Consider the following 17,539-nt stretch of genomic DNA (forward strand, 5'->3'; position numbering starts at 1 on the left):
AGGAATGTGACAATAACGTGATATTGTATCGTCAAAAGTCTCACAATAATATCGTGGACTGTCAAAATATATCTAATTACAAGTTCCTTTGCTTAAATGCATGGTTTTATAGTAGTAACAGCTTATAAACATCGGAAACTACATATCCCATGATTCATTTCAGTGCAAACAACATGAAGATATGTTTTTTTACTTGAATTCTTGGGATTATGATGGAAATAATTCACACCAAAATCTCATTAGGGTATTTTAAAAGCAAAAAGGTGTCCCATCTACAAGTATACTAGCCTCTTCAAAATATCGCAATAAATATCGTACTGTGAGATGCATATCGTGATAATATCGTACCGTGAGATTTGGATATCGTTACATCCCTACAATGGAGTAACACATCAGTCTCATTTCTACCTTAAGAGGTGCTTATACAATATACCTGTTAAAACATTAGATTTAGTTTTTAATCCATTTCTGTTTTTAATTGTGACAAAATGGACATTTCATAAAAAGGTATGGGTATAAGCACATCACTGGTGCAAGGCTCCTACTGTGAAAAGCCCGCACACTGTGGCCCATGTCCAACAGAGCAGTGATCAAATCCAACCTGAGCCCGATAAGCTTTAAGATATTTGTGTCTGAACCCGACCCAACCCAACACAATTAAAATCACACATAGGCCTACTAATGACACATGTGGGATATTGTTTGTGTGGCCTCTAATGGACGCAGAGACGCAAAATACAAATTTGGGATATAGCAAAAATAATGAGAAGGCTTTATTACTCACCTCTTGTAAAGTGGTAAATTTAAAGTGCAGCATCTCATCCACATTATCCACATTGACATTGTCCTCCAAAAATAATGATCTCCAGTCCACAAAACATCGCAGTGAATCCAATTTGAGGCGTTCTTTAAAAGGAAAAAGGCCAGAGTAGTTCCTCACGTGTGTCTGTTTACATCCACACAGCGCACGGATTGAGGTGAAGCTACAGATTCGCGATAGTGACTCTACTTCCTGTGCACTTTATCGCCAATCTTTTATGCTTTACAAATCACATATCTGAAGTATTGCACCACATTTCACAAATAAGAACAACACAGTTTTGACTTGTTGCTAAACTAGAAGTGCAGTACTCTGAGCTTTTGAATGCTTAAGAGTCTCAAAGCGAGTGGTTTTACTGCAGACAGGAAACAGCCGATGCACTGATGCGACCGAGTCCAAACTGAGCCTAAACATAAGTTCGAAATATTTGTCCAAACCCGTCATCGGACTTGGGTTGGGTTTCCACGCTCTATAGTACAGTATATAAAAGCGCTTTGAGTGCCTTGAAGGTGGAAAAGTGTTATAGAAAAATGTGACCATATATCATTGAACTCCTATGGAATCTACCTGGACAACTGAGGAATTACACCGATATAAGGCCACATGGAAATAAAAAAGAAACTACTATGAGTTCTATTGTCTTTTTAATATCATCATGGATATCGGAATCAATATTGAGCATTCATTCATTCCTGTCTTTTGGTATCGTAACAACACAACCTGATTATCTCCATGAAGTAAAATTCAAAGCTACTCTGTGGAACATTTCAGACAAACCTAGGTGATGAACTCTTCTCCACCAGCATAAAAGTGACATTGTGTACATTCCTGGTGTATTAATCCTTGGTGGAAAACGTAGCAGCGGGCCTATTGTTAGCCTGTGATGGAAGTGTAATCCTGTGCATAATGTTGTGTTGTCAGTGGTATGGTGTGGTGTGAATGGACTGTGAATTGGGCTGGACTTGGTCTCCAGGCTCTTGGGGACATCTGCTCCCTCTGCGGATCAAAGCTGCTCCATGCTTTTAGTTCCTGTCTAATTGAGCATTCTGGACCATAGTGCTAATGGAGGAGCTGGATGCTGCAAGTCATGGTTGGCTTAAAGGTGAACTCTAACTTTTTTCTCGAAGGTCTGCTACCAGCTTGTTTAACTGAGATTTTATTGCCTTGTCTGGAGTGTTCCACAGTAAGACAGGTCCTATATTACGCGAAATTTACTCTTGTGAGCTTTAAGTCATGTTAGAATGTTGTTATCTCTTCAAAAGCATACCTGGAGTTGTGTTTTGTTTCATTCAGACATGTTTGAGTAATCCTTTTCTCTATTATTAGTCTGTCTACATCTCATCTGAAAAGGCAAGTTACAGTAATAACAATAGAACAGAGAACAACAGGCTGTTAACGTCACAGATGAACAGATATTCAGATAAGTATAGTATAAACAACAGAACAAGTTTACCAAACTCTCCATCTCACTCCAAATCACTAAATCCATTGACTTCTTCATCCTTGGTGTCACTTCTGAGCAACTCCACGACCTCTGAAGCTAAACAGAGCACCACTTCCTCTTCTGTGTAGCTGTTGTCAGACTCAGCATCAGTTCCAGTTAGAATTATTCTGTCCTTTCTGAATCCCGACAGGATGGTTTTGGTTGTTACTGAAGTCCAGGCTTTGTCCATCCACCCTTCAAGGAAAATTGCATGGCACACTCTTCCATTTGTCACAAGTTTCTCGCTCACTCCAAACTTTCTTTCTGCTGATCGATTACCGTGTTCGGCTGCAGATTTCGCTACTTGCAGCTTGAAATCTGCAAAATATGATTTTCTTTTTGGGAGCATTTGTGTTCAATCTTTATAAGTTTGCTTAAATTAAACATTTTCAGTGGTACAGAAGTAATGGTGCAATCGACTGACATGATACAGACAGAACAGAGGCTCTTTCTGCTGGAGACATGTGCAGTAGAGCGTGAAGTGACAGTGGTACAGGAGTAGATGGAGTAGCAGATACTGGCACGCAAGCCTAAAGCGCCCTCTCGCTGCTGTCAGTGTGAAAACTATCATGTAAATTGCACTGGAGTATAAGTTGCACTACCACCCAAACAATGAAAATGAAAGTGCAACTTATAGTTCGAAAAAAATGGTACACAGGTTTGTGTGTTAAACATGTGTGAATGAAAAAAAACACAAGGATGTTTTTGATGAAGAAAACGATATTATAACATAGATGACAAAATAGCACAATATGGACCCTTACCACCAAATGAAAGGGTAACTACCAAAATACAATTACTCAAAATGTGTTTTCTAAATACAAGTTATTACTCCATGTATTTAGTCACTTCTCAGTACCGCACAAAGAATATATATTCTTGTTTCACACTTGGGCTTTGATGCAGTCTGAAGCGTGACTGAACATCGTCATTTGGTTGTGTAATGTAGGTCACACATGAGAAAGAGACCGAGAGAAGGAGACGCGCTTTGTCAATTTTTTTCTTCTTTTTTTTGTAATTTAGCCCATCCTCACGAGGGCCCAGATTTACATAATCCGAGTATTCACTGACGAAGCCTTGAAAGCATATCATATGTATTCACAAAGCTAATAGCCGTTTGCTACAATGACGGAACACCAAATAAGCCAGTGTTGGACAAATCCTCCTCACTTTCTCTTTTGTGGTGTGACAACAGCTGGATAAGTCAGGTAATGTACAATACAACATTTGAATAGTATTACTGAAATGGATTTGGGGTAGGGCCATAACAATATCTAACTCTCTTTGTACAGTATCACTACATGAATCTGATATTTATTGCGATATTTTGTAGAGGCTGATATAATAGTAGATAGGACACTTTTTTGCTTTTAAAATACCTTGACAAGATTTTGGTGTGAATTATTTCCATCATGATCCCAAGAATTCAAGTAAAAAACATATCTCTTCATGTTGTTTGCACTGAAATGAATCATGGGATATGTAGTTTCCACTGTTCATAAGTTGCAGTTACTATAAAACAATGCATTTAAGCAAAGGAACTTGTAATTCGATATTTTGTGACAGCCCACGTGATTATTGTGAGACTTTTGATGATACGATATCACGATATTTCGGTTATTGTCCCTAATTTGGGGCTGATCTCCTTTCTCTCAAATTCAGCTTTTTCATAGTCTCAATCTTGCTTGTGCTATGGAGATCTGAATCAAAATGAAAGAATTAGCATTAAATTGAGTTGTTTTTGTTAGTTGAATACTTAGAATGTGTCAACACCAAAACAACAACAGAGACGTCATTTTATCAGTTCAGTTATTTGATTAGTGTTCTTTCAAGGTTTACAAGGAAGAAGGAAGTAAAACATAACCCTAAACACACATCTTCCTTGTACTTAAATATATTTAAGAACATGCATTCTTATTAGGCCTCTCCACAAGTCTGGCTTGTAACCTGTTGTGCATGATTCATATGCAGTCTTTTGTAACTATACATAAGCTACAAAAGGTTGTTCCTCTGTTGTGATGCTTCAGCCAAGTAGATAATAGTCTTCATGACATGCCGCATTTTCCCGTTCGCTTTCAATGAGAGAGCCTCTGAGATAATGGGGCAGTAGGGGTGTAACGATATCCAAGTCTCACAATAAGATATCATCACGGTATGAACCTCACGGTACCATATTTATTGCGATATAGTGGGAACGCTCACGATATGGTTAGGGATGTAACAATATCCAAATCTCTTTGTACTATATTTTCACAATATACATCTCATGATACAATATTTATTTTGATATTTTGTGGAGGCTAATATGCTACTTTTTCCTCTTAAAATGCCTTAATGACTTAATCCAAAGAACTAAGACTTAAAATAGACTTAAAAGTAGTCTACACTAAAATGGAAATGGAATGAAAAGGATCATGGTTTATGTCATTCCCTCTGTCTTTATAGCTAACTACTCAAATATATCATAAGAACATGCATTCTTACTGGGATTGCCTCTCCACAAATCTGGCTTGTAACCTGTTGTGCGTCGATTCATATGCAATTCAAATATTTGCAGAATTTACACACAATTTAATTCCCACTATTTGTGTGTAGTCCTAGTCCTAGTTTAGTCCTAATTCTGACCTGAAAAATCATTTTTGAACCCTCTATGAAGCCAAACTAGTGTCTCCAACTAGAAAAGTTACATAGTACATCTTTAGCATATTTAAAAACTTGCTATAGGCCATTACATTTTCAGCATTTTGTCACAGAAGCGTGACTTTTGAAAACAGTACAAAGCAGGTTGTTGAGCTGTGCAGTTTCAGAGTGCGTTCACAAGTTTGCACAATTTGCGTCATCGGTCCCAAAAACTCACACACACCACATTCATACTAGACAATGTGGGTGAAGTGTCTTGCCTAAGGACACATCAACAGTTACCACTAGAACTGTGACACCTGTTATAGCCTGCAGTCTCCCATCTAACTTCTACCAAGGCTTGCCACTTCTCTTACCAAATCACAACCTTTTTACATAATATTCCCGATACCTCCGCGAATGCACCACCTCTCGCAGATAACTCATCCCTTCTTTCAAACCCCAGCGCGGATTGTTCTCCTGACAGCACCACCGCGGGGCCCCTCTTGCTCTACACGCAGCCCTGGCCCTTTGCCTAAACTGGGGATGTATTGTATACGGCTGCTACCTCCGCTCCTCCAAAAACCTGAGCCCCGGCCAAAACCGCGAATCAACCAACCACCAACAGATGCATGTGGAGAGGATCAGAACAGAGCGTGCGGCGGAGGGGGAGGTACAAACAGCTATTCTTCCTAACCCGAGCCGGAGATAAAGAGCGTACCCAGAGGCGAGTGTATTTATGTTGAAAGAAGACGGTGAAGGCAGCCAACTGTAGAGTGTGCACTGAAGTATCTTGGCACTAGAGCTACAAGATGAATCGCAATCGAAATCGGTTCTTGAACGGACGCAATCAGCAAAGTGCAATCATTTCCTCCACAAATAAAAGTTGTAGTTTAAATGTGTAATGTTCTGAAATGTGATGCTTGGATTCGTTTGTCAGTTCATATTTCAGTATTTTTGTTAATGCGTTTGAACTGAATCCTTATTAAAACATAAATTTATCTCATCACAAATTGCGACGCTTGTCAGAAAAGTCCGTTTCCAAATATTTTTTTCCCAAATCATTCAGACCTACTTGGCATCTTGGAAGGGTTGTGGGCAAGACGATGTAAACCAAGAACAACGTAGGTCTGAGAGACTGAGAGGAGTCGAAGCACTCAAGAGAATCAAAACAAACATAGAGACACTCACAGACGTACTTCAGCTGATTTTAGTGTCAATACAGACTATTTTGTTTGTGAAAAACTTGCAAGAGGGAAGCGCTTTGTGCATTTATGGACATGGAAGATATTTTTCACTCAACTGGATGTAACAAAGATTATTTTTTTAGCCAGGTTGTTCCTCCGTTGTGATGCTTCAACCAAGTAGATAAAAGTAGTCTCTGTGACGTTCCGCGATTTTCCATTCGCTTTCAATGAGAATGAATGAGGCAGTAGGGGTGTAATAATATCCAAGTCTTATGATACGATATCATCATGGTATGAACCCCTTGGTACAATATTTATTGCGATATCATGGGAAAGCTCAGGATATGGTGGGGAGGCTTATGATTTGGAATGTAACAATTAGGGGTGTGCAAAAATATTGAAATATCGATATATCGTATCATGTAATGTGATGATACAGTATCAGTATCGTGGGCTGCTGTATCAATATATCGCCAAGACTATTTTTTTGGTTTATTCTACAAAATTTTTTTGTTACAGTGCTACAGTTTTTTTGTTTATTCAGATGAAGGAAACTCGTTTATGCGACACAATTGACATACTCACTGTTTTGATGATTAAAATATTTGTGTTTCATATTAAGTTTGATCGATTCGATTTGAAATATATTGTATTGAATCGTATTGAATCGTAAACTCACTGTATCGAGATATGTATCGTATTGTGGTCTATGTATCGAGGTATGTATCGTATCAGCAACTTCTGAATGATACCCAGCCCTAGTAACACTATTCAAATCTCTCTGTACATATCGTTCAGGATATACCTCTCACAGTACGATATTTATTGCGATATTTAGTGGAGGCTAATATGCTACTTTTTCCTCTTAAAATGCATTGACAAGACTTAATCTAAAGAACTAAGACTTAAAAGTGCTTAGAACTGTTCTTTTTTATTGTAGTCTGCACTGAAATGGAGCAAAGGATCATGGTCTATGTAGTTCCCTCTGTCTTTTTAGCTATCATAACTCTTAATTTAAGCAAAGCGACTTGTAATGCGATATATTATGATGGTCCACGATATTATTGTGAGAACTTTGACGATACGATATCAATGATATTTCGGTTATTGTTGCATCCCAGTGGGGCAGTTCTGGAAAATGTCTGTATGGAATATCGACAGTCGGCCAGTACTGATATTTGGACCAGTATATCGCCCGTCCGTAACTGTGTTGACTGCATTGCTAAAGTTTTGTGGCTTCATGTACATTTCTGGAGAGGGAATGACTCCATGAAAAGAAAGTTAAAGCCATACTTCTGAACAGTCTCTATGCAGTTGGATATGCTTTCTGCCATACTCCATAGTTTATTTCATTACCCGTGGAGCATTTCCTCGGAGACAAGCAGCTGGAGATGTTATATTAACCAATCCAATCTTTTGCCCAAACAGTTCCATAGTGCGGCTTTAAACAAAACATTTAGTTACTTGTTCTCATAATGGCAAAGACTAGCAGTGTAATTATTTGTACCTACATCTTTTACATCTTCGTAGATTGTGGAACAGTTGGGGCCCCGGGCAGTCGCGCTCAGATAAAACAAATGGGACTAACCCTGGCAGAAGGGAGGGAGATAAGACTCTGGTGTTTGTTGTACAAGTAATTGGCTCCACAGTATTAAGGCGCATAGTTTGTTGCCATTAGTCGTCCTGTATATTTTCTTTAGCCTGCGCCGATTACAGATAGGCGAACTGTTCCACCCTCTGTCCGCCATATGAGTTACGACTTTGAGAGAGGAATTGGCCTCTGGAATGCCGGGTCCCGCAGTTAACCCCCGGCGTGCTGGGCGTTGCGGGCATAGCCGTGCGTCCTGACCATACTACACATACATACATGCCCGGGCAGAGGCGGTGTGGAAACTCAATGACACAAGTGTTTAGCAGACTCCCCCGGCCTCCGTTTCCCACAATCCCCCTCTCTCCCCCCTGGCCCCTTCGGAGATCTCAAGGTCGCGAAAGGTCGGCGACGTAGAGGCATGGCTTGGGAAGAGGGGAAGTCACTGTAGCAGCATTAGAGGAGCTGACAGTTTTGCATAAAAGTTACGAGCTAATGAAACTCGGAGAAGGTTGTATTTCCCATCGGCACAATTAGGGGATGCTAATGCTGTCTCATCACCGAGCTTGTGCGGGAACTTTTTGGAATACTGGTGAAAATCTCATATATTTTTAAAAATTTGCTTGTGAGTGTTACCCTGTAAAAATGCTAACTCTGAATTTCCAGTATTTAGTCTGTTGTGCATAGAGATGGTGCAATATTGTTTTGTTTTTGTTTTTTTTAGTAGATATGCATATCCAAAAGTTGACTTATGGATTCTTGTGAGCTTTAAGCCATGTTAGAATGTTGATACTTCATCTAAAACACACCTGGAGTTGTGTTTTGTTTCTTTCACACATGTTTGAGTAACTCTTTGTTATTAGTTTGTCTACATCTCCACCTTCTGATGTCACGAAACTGTAGTTTTCACATTAACAGCTACCTTTTACCTTTGTTTTAGTAGTGACTGGCAATTCCAGGTCTGAAATGATTCTAATGAAGGTGTATGGAGTATAAAAACACAGTGGAGTGCTTCCTGTTTTGTGACATAACACCAATGAAGCAATGGAACAATCAGCCTCTTGATCCGCTTGATCCGTGTCCTGTCTGCATCTAATTACCGTATTTTTTGGACTATAAGGCGCACTTAAAATCCTTTAACAGTGTGCCTTATCATCTGGAAGCCAGGCTGCACCACCTAGTGCCTCCGCTCAATTTAATTTCTCTCCAGTGACTAGGTCAGGAATCGGAATGCACTAGACGGTTTGCAAAAATGCCGGAAATGCAAGTCCAATCAGTGAAGAGCCATACATTCTGTGTTGGCAACGATTCCCGAGATCAAGGATTTAAAGCTGGAACAAAGAGAATGTTTGGTGAATTTTATCAAGGGGAAAGATGTTATTGCCCTTCTTCCTACGGGATTTAAGAAAAGCTTAATATACCACTTTAGACCCGTTAGCGGTGCATTACATACGTCACAACCAAATAGCAACGATTAGTTAAATGAAAAAAAGTACCCACCTACCGTTGAGCAAAGGTATTCTAACACTGCAAGGTTTCTGCGAAGTGAAACCGGCTAATGAATCAGGCTAATAATCAGGTGCGCCTTATGTATTAGTTCAGGCTGTGCTTACTGACCTCAAACCGATTTTATACGGTATCCGCACTCAAAATCTGTCAAAATGTACATCTTTGGTCAATTGTGAAGCCGCACCACTTGGATTGTCGGAGTTTTTTCACTTGCAAATGAGCCATGTGGTTTTAATCTCTGTAAAACTAAATGTGCACAAAGCTGCATTAAACATAAAAAAAAGAACTTAAATTATACACCGACGTTCACATTCATAATACACATTCACAAAGACAGAGAGGCAACACTGGATGAGTTACGCCATAATCTGCCAATGGATCGTGGACGCCTGGGCTAAAGGATCAGTCTCAAGTGTTGTCCGTTTGTTTTGCTTTAATGTGCCTTATAATCCGGTGCGCCATAGTCAGAAAAATACGGTACTAAATGTTCTACTGTGAGAATGTCAGGAAGTGAGTGGTTAGCATGCTAGTTGTTATTCGCATTAAGTTGTGAAAAGTGCTTATAAACTTACCATGGTGAATAGGATGCCCAGAAAGCATAAGCAATTCTTCTAGGTCTTTAAAATGAACTAGTTCTGTTTTTTTTACTTTTTTAAGACAGTAAAAATCTGATACAGCGCCTTTAAAACCATTTATCAAATTATGGTTTTGTTAAATTGACCAAAAATAAACAAAAATTTCCCACTTGATCATTTGGATTTTCATCAGACTCGAGGTTACCAATGTCCTTGTACCAACTGGGCCAAAAATTTGTATCTTTTTCAGTTTCTTAAAATTTAAAGCGTCTACAACTGGCAAGTCAGGCCGCAATCTGGGCTGTGAAAAGAATCCTGCACCAGATGAATTCTTAAAAAAAAAAGAAAAAAAAAGAAAGAATTTGGTATCAATCCACATGGATACACTTTCAGAACCAAATTTTGACTGTTTTGGATATGAGTAATCTATATCACGCCAATATGAAAAAAAATATGGCTGTAGTGTATTTTGCATATTTTTCATTTTATTTTACAACTTTTTTAGATTTTATTTGTTGAATTTGTTTTATTTTCTTTCAGAAGCAAGAAAATGCTGTTTGTGTTTTATCTTATCTTACAATTTTTCGTCCCAGAATGATAAGAACGCCTTTCAGCTTTGAATCTGCTTTTCCCCTTATCCTCATTTTATTTTCTTTAAATAACTACTACATTTTATTTTTTTGAAACTTTCCATTTGTTAAGTTGCATTGTGTAACTTTTCTGGTGGAAGGTCTGTGAAATGTTTTTCCTCATGGAGATGTTATTTTTTGTCTAGAATGTTTCAAAGTATGGTATTAAACTCTTCTATCTGCATGGAGACCAAACCAGACCAAGTTACAGGTCAGATCTGTGGAGAGGCGACCCCGCTTAAAGTCACAATGCCTGTTTTTCTAGGCATTTTTCAGCTATAAAACCACCTGTAATTGAACAAATGTAAGGTAGAGCTGTTTAATATCACACTGTGGAACATTCTAGACAGAGCAATGACATATCCATAGAAACAAGCAGGTGATGAAACACCAACCAAAAAGTTACACCTTTAAGTAACTACTACAGTTTATTTTTTGAAACTTTCTATTTGTTGAAGTAAGTGAATATTTCCTTCGCTCTCAAGGTTTAAATAATATACATAATTTAACTTTTTTTTCTTATTGTAATGTGTAATTCCTCTGTTTTTACATATGTCTTTGTTGTTCATTTTTCACATCACATCACATTATTGCTCCTGTGACGGGGTTCAGGGTCGAGTCGTCCGTTGAACAGAATTGTACGACCCTGACGACGCAGATTATATTCTTTGTAAACCACCACACTTTCTTTACATTTGAATTTTGCATTTATTTGTTTGGAGGATAAGCCCCTTGAGATGTCTCTCCATCTCGTTTTCGAGGGCGGTCCTCATAGTTACAACAACAAAAGACAGGCACAGTAGGGCACACAGTAGGATACATGAATTCAAATAAACATCAAAACAACAAAACATACATATCAGATAAACTGCACGGTCCTTACACTGAACAAAAAAATAATTGGTCGTCCACTGTTCTATGAAAACCCGGCACTCTCTGTCAACTTTTTGTACTTTAACACTCACCATAACTACACTACAGTTTGATTTTGAGCTTGCCAGGTGACAAAAATTTGGAAGCTAATTTGCAAATTCGACAGCAAAGTTAGGGTTAGAGGGTGTGGAGTTGGCACACGGGCCTTAGTTTGATGACCCCTGGTTTAAACCAACTGGATTTCAATATTGAATCTGAATCTGTGTATCATTTGCTCATTCATTTTTCAATATAAAATCAAAAATAAGAAAACGAAAAAACAAGTATTTTATTCATTATTTGTCTCCAAAACCAAAATGAAAAAAAAAACAAAACACAGATAACGATTCGTTTTTTCAAGTTTTCGATTTTGTGTTTAAATGAATAATGGAAAAAACGGATAACGGCCGTTTCCGTGACTTAAACCGTGATGCTTAACTTTTGCACCGCATACGGACTGAACCAGGACTAAAACAGGACTATACCAGGACTAAAACAGGACTAAGCCAGGACTAAAACAGGACTAAAGCAGGACTAAACTAGTTTTAGTCCTGGTTTCTGTCTCGGTCTGGTCTCAGTCTCAGTCCCTGTTTGGTCCTGGTCTCAGTCCTGGTCCCAGTCCTTGCCCTGTTCCCGGTCTAAGTTGTGGTCTCAGTCCCAGTCTGGTTCTGGTCTGGTCCCGGACCTGGTTTAGTCCTTGTTTTAGTCCTGGAAACAGCCATTATCCGTTTTTTTCCATTAACCATTTAAACACAAAATCAAAAACTGAAAAAACAAACCGTTATCCGTTTTTTTCATTTTACTTTTGGAGCCAAATAATGAAGAAAACAGTTTTATATTGAAAAACGAATGAACGAATGACACATGGATTAATCTGGCAACCCAAACGAGACGCTCATGTGAGGCTCATTCTGCTTCCTGATTGGATAATTGCCTTGAACCAAAACACCAAATTACAACATAAACAACTGAACCATCATGTCCAGTGTTTATGTGATCAAGAATAAATCAGCGTTACAATTGTTACCAGGAAAAGCTACAGTATGTTTGATTTGATGATTTGAACATGTATTTATGAAGACGGTTTGAAAATGAAAATGTTACATACAGTTCCTTTTTAATTATCCTTTTATTTTGTTTTGTTTTATTTCTAACGAGTCGGTGTTTTTGTTCCGCAGACATGTTGTGGACTGAGAGCTGAGGTCTTCATCGGAGTGAAAAAGACGAGAAACATGCCCTCTCCAACAGCACACGTCTGAAGTCTGTAAGTACCACGGAACGGAGGAGACGAGAGGAGAGGAGAGGAGGAAAGAAGGGAGAGGGGGAGGAGAGGATGGAATAAGGAAAGGAGGAGGAAGAGGACAAAAGGGAGAGGAGAAAGAAAACAAGGTGGAGAGAAGCAAAGGAGGAGGAAGAAGATAAGCAGAGAAAAGAAGGGGAGATGGAGGAGAAGGGAGGAAAGGAGGAAAGAAATAAAGGAGAGAGAACAAGGAAAGAAAAGGAAAGAGGAGGACAGAAAAGAAAGAAGTAAAGGAGGTGGAAGAGGACAAAAGGGAGTGGAGAAAGAAAAGAAGGTGGAGAGAAGCAAAGGGGGAGGAAGAAGAGGAGCAGAGAAAAGAAGGGAAGACGGAGGAGAGAGGAGGAAAGAAATAAAGGAGAGAGAAGAAGGAAAGAAGAGGAAGGAGGAGGACAGAAAAGAAAGAAGTAAAGGTGGAGGAAGAGGACAAAAGGGAGTGAAGAATAAAGAAGGTGGAGAGAAGGGAAGGAGGAAGAAGAACAAAAGAAATGTAGCAGAGAAGAAACAAGAGAAGGAGAGGAGGAAAGAAAGACAAGGGAAAGGGAAGGAGGAGGAGAGAGGAAAAAAGAGGAGGAGAGGGGGAGAAGAGGAGGAAAAAAATAAAGGAGAGAAAGGAAGAAAGAAAGAAAAGGACAAGCGAGGAAAGGGGAGGACAGAAAAGAAAGAAAGGAGGAGGATGAGAGGAAGAAAGAGAAGAGAATGGAGTGAGGAGGAAAAGGAGAGAGGAGAGGAAAGGAGAGAAAATAAGGGAAGAGAGGGAGAATAAGAGAAAAGAGAGAACAGAAAGTAGAGGCTGAGAAGAAGAGGAGAGAGAGAGTACAAAAGGGATGCACTGATACTGATACTAGTATTGAATATTTGCGCTGATACAAAAAATCTTGCTGGATCGAGTATCGGTTCCGTGATATCGGTTGAGCCAATATCCCGTTTGACCTTTAATTAGTTTTAATAAGAAGAGCTTTATTTACAGACTGTGCCTGAACGTCTCATAAGGTTTGAACTTTTCTTCATATGAACTTCTTCAGTTGTCATTTGAAAGATAAATAACAGTTACATAACACAAGTGGATCTCTTGTGTAAGAAGTTCACTTTGTTTTTGAAGCGACATTTACTGTCCCTACGCTGGTATGGGTTTATATCAGTTAATATAATGTATGGTAGAGCATTGTTTCCCAAAGACTGGGTCATGATCCTCAGGTGGATCGCAAGAGATTATTATTTTTTGGTCGCCTTGTCACGATCTGCATGTAGGTCTGAGATATACATATACATACATCTCCACGCACTCCCCGCTCTTCACTTTTTCACCAGCGCCGCCTTGCCTAACACATTTTCTGTGGGAAACACTGATTACTGTTTTTCCTTGTTTAAAACTTGAGTACTGTATTTTTTGGACAATAAAACACTCTTAATATTCTGGAAAATCGACAGTGCGCCTTATAATCCGGTGCTCCAAATGTATTAATCCTGGTTGTGCTTTCTGACCTCAAACTGATTTTCACACATATTCCACTGAGTCGTCTCCTTTAGTCCGACAGAAGCCTGATCCACATCAGTGCACAAGGAGTGAGATATTATAGTTTATGCAAATGAGCCATGTGGTTTTAAGTTTTGTTTCTTTAAAACATAAACAAATGTGCGCAAAGCTGCATTAAACACATTATTACTCAGTGTATATTTGAGTCCTTCTCATAGGAAATAAAAAAGTCTCAAGTCTCAAGTGTCGTCCGTTTGTTTCGCCTTATAACCCGTTGCGCCTTACGTATGAAAATAGATGAGAGAATTCAACATTACTGATATTGCGCCTTATAGTCTGAAAAATACGGTAATACTAATAGTTCAGAGAGACACGATCACTCAGTGAACAATAAAATATCCTCATTAATGTTCAATAACGGTCACGAATTTATTTTGTGAATTACGAATAATGTCTATTGATGATTTGTGACTTTTAAAACATGCGTCTCTAGAAAAAAATTTGGGAAACACTGTCGTATTGGAACTGAAAAAGCCGGATTGGAGCATCTCTAGGAAGAAAGAAGGTAAAGAGGACAAGGAGAAGAGAAAAGCGAGGCATGAAGAAGGAGAAGGAGGAGAAAAGAAAGAAGAAAGAAAGGGAGGGAGAGTAGTAGCAGGAGAGATGGAGGACAGGAGAAAAGAAGGAAACAGGACGAGAACGAGAGGAGACAGAAAAAAAGAAGAGAGTAGAAGAGGAATAAGGGAAAGCCGAGAGAGAACGGAAAGAACGACGAGGAGGGGGAGGAGAAAGGCCCGCTGGCACGAGACAGGAGAGCGTGAACCCCGACAGCTGAACATGCGAGCGCCCGAGTTGGTGCATGCTCTTCGGACCGGTGGGGAGGGGGAGGAGGGTCGGTGAGGAGGAGGAGGGGGGGAGGGGGAGGAGGGGGCGTACGGTGAAACAAAAGGCATGTGGACAGCTGTCTCCTCTCTGCCACCAGCTCCTGATCCATAGGGACGTTTTCTACGCTCACGTGCAGAGGAGCAGAGCGCTGTGGAAGAACTGATGAACTGATCAAACTATTCTCATTTTATGCAAAGCTTCAAATTACATCATAATTTCTATAGTTCCTGTGTTGATATTAGTGCTATCGATCGATTAAAATGTTTAATTTCAATTAATCTCATGAATTTCATAGTTAACTTGCGATTAATCACACATAAATCTCACATTTTTGTCCCTTGAATAATCATTTTAATACTCTTATCAACTAGGGGTGTAACGATATCGAAGTCTCACGATACGATATCGTCACAGTAGGAACCTCGCGGTGTGATATTTATTGTGATATTATGGTAAGGCTTGGCGGGGGCTCAAGATTAGGGATGTAACAATATCCAAATCTCTCGGTACGATATTTTCACGATATGCATTTCACAGAACAATATTTAATGCGATGTTTTGTGGAGACTAACAAAACTGTCAGTATGCTACTTTTTCTTCTTAAAATGCATCAGCAAGACTTAGTCTAAAGAGCTAAGACTTTAAAGTGCTTAGAACTGTTATTTCTTCATGTAGTTTACATTGAAATGGAACAAAGGATCATGGTCTATGTAGTTCCCTCTGTCTTTTTTTAGCTCTTGCTGCACCATAACTCTTCATTTAAGCAAAGAGACTTGTAATTCGATATATTGTGATGGTCCACGATATTATTGTGAGAACTTTGATGATATAATATCACAATATTTTGGTTATTGTTACATCCCTATTATCAAAATGTTTAATTGCAATTGTGTCTGCGACCGTGTTTGTCCACCCCATCGGCTGATGTACTTAGGGAGATGACGTCATCATGCGGCGTTGTTTGTTTACATGTCGTGCAGCAGAATTTAAGCTTTTAGTAGAGAAAATAAGTCCAGCGACAGAAATACATGAGACAGATATGAGTCCTGCTGTGATACGCGCTCCTGTGAGTTTGTGGATATAACAACAGCTCGTAACAGTGAGAACAGCCAGAAGAAAGCTTATAAAACTTCTGTATCAGTCACAGTCCTTATCAAAGGTCAGCACGGATTCGCCGTATATGTTGGAGCAGAGTTTGTAGTTCGTAAGAATAACATCGGTGCACCTGACAGGGTTAGGGTTAAAATAGTTTTGCGTTAACTTGTTAATAACGTGATAGTTTTGACAGCTCTAGTTGATATGTTCTCTTGGATTAGACTTGGGGTACAGTGACAGTATATTAAGGCTGGTTATATTTAATTTTTTACAATACTACAACTTAAATGACATGTAGTTTTCTGTACCTGTACTGGAACTATACTTTTTCAGTACCTTGTCTTGTATTATTCACTACATAACATGACAAAAAAGTGAATACGTTTACATAAATACTATTCCTTGCTTAGATCTTGCCTAGAAACTTTCAGTAGTGATTGCCTATAACCTTCCAGGCATCTTAAAGGCACAATGTGTAACTTTCTGGTTGGGGCATGTCACCTGCATGGAAATATGGTCAAAATCATGTCTAGGAACATTCATGAAGATAGATAAGTTTTATGCCATACTGTGAAACGTTGTAGCTTAAAGGGACAACATTTCCATGGCAACAAGCATACGCAGGCTCTTCTCCGAGCAAATTTAGAGTCAGGTTTGTGGAGATGCAAGCCTGCTCAGAGTAAGGGGTAAATGTTTTTCAGTGCAATAAACACACACTTTGATTTTGGTCAAATTTTTGGCAAAAAAATTACATCCTGTGTCTTTGTGTTGCTTTAAAATGTTTAGATTTTTGTAAAACCTTTGATTTTGCTAGTATTGCAGTGGTACATTTTAAAGGTTACCAGCCCAAGACTCTCATATTTTTATGTTAGATTTCAGATGACATAATAACATAACACCATATATAACATTGCATTTGAATTAAAAATTGTAATGCCGAAACTTTATTTGGAGTAGGGATGGGCATGACTAGTCGATTAATTGATAATTGATCATTAAGAATTTCATCGATTACGTTCATTTTAATCGACAAACCGAATGCAGGTTGTTGTGTGTAGCGTGACCAAACAGGGGTCTGTACATGAAGCTCTCTGCACTCAGAAGGAGCGAGACACAAACAGTCGGTCAGTCTGCAACGTACCGAAGCGCAAATGCGTATTTACGCTTTCCGTTGCGTTCGGGACAAGTGGGAGTCCTTGTGCACAGTGTACAAAGCAGCACATATGTTTCGGTGTCCAGTGGGAAAAAGCTTTGCCAGGTGAGAGTCGCGCAATGTCGATGACGAGTCCCCACCTCCCACCCCCCGTACGGTGTCCTGGTTTTGACAAACGCAAATATGGTCACACTAACCTGTATTCCACTGAATCATGTCTTTGAATCCAACAGAAATTGACCGCATCAGCGACACAAGAGCTGTAGTTTTATCTTCGCTTAGTTTACGCAAATTAGCGATGCGGTTTTAA

General features: G+C 39.2%; 1 protein-coding gene across 2 annotated transcripts in view; it reads left to right on the forward strand.

Annotated features, from left to right (window-relative positions):
• The window catches only part of mef2d (myocyte enhancer factor 2d), a 270,090-nt gene that overhangs the window by 69,325 nt on the left and 183,226 nt on the right, over positions 1-17,539 (forward strand). For both annotated transcript variants that reach the window (XM_055163740.1, XM_055163741.1), the window contains exon 2: positions 12,501-12,586. The gene's annotated coding sequence lies outside the window, so the exon portion shown is untranslated. The remainder of the gene's footprint in view (positions 1-12,500; positions 12,587-17,539) is intronic.

Source organism: Boleophthalmus pectinirostris, unplaced genomic scaffold (genome assembly GCF_026225935.1).
Source record: "Boleophthalmus pectinirostris isolate CB_2022bp ecotype Guang Dong unplaced genomic scaffold, ASM2622593v1 HiC_scaffold_6, whole genome shotgun sequence".
In the NCBI taxonomy this organism is placed as follows: domain Eukaryota; kingdom Metazoa; phylum Chordata; class Actinopteri; order Gobiiformes; family Gobiidae; genus Boleophthalmus; species Boleophthalmus pectinirostris.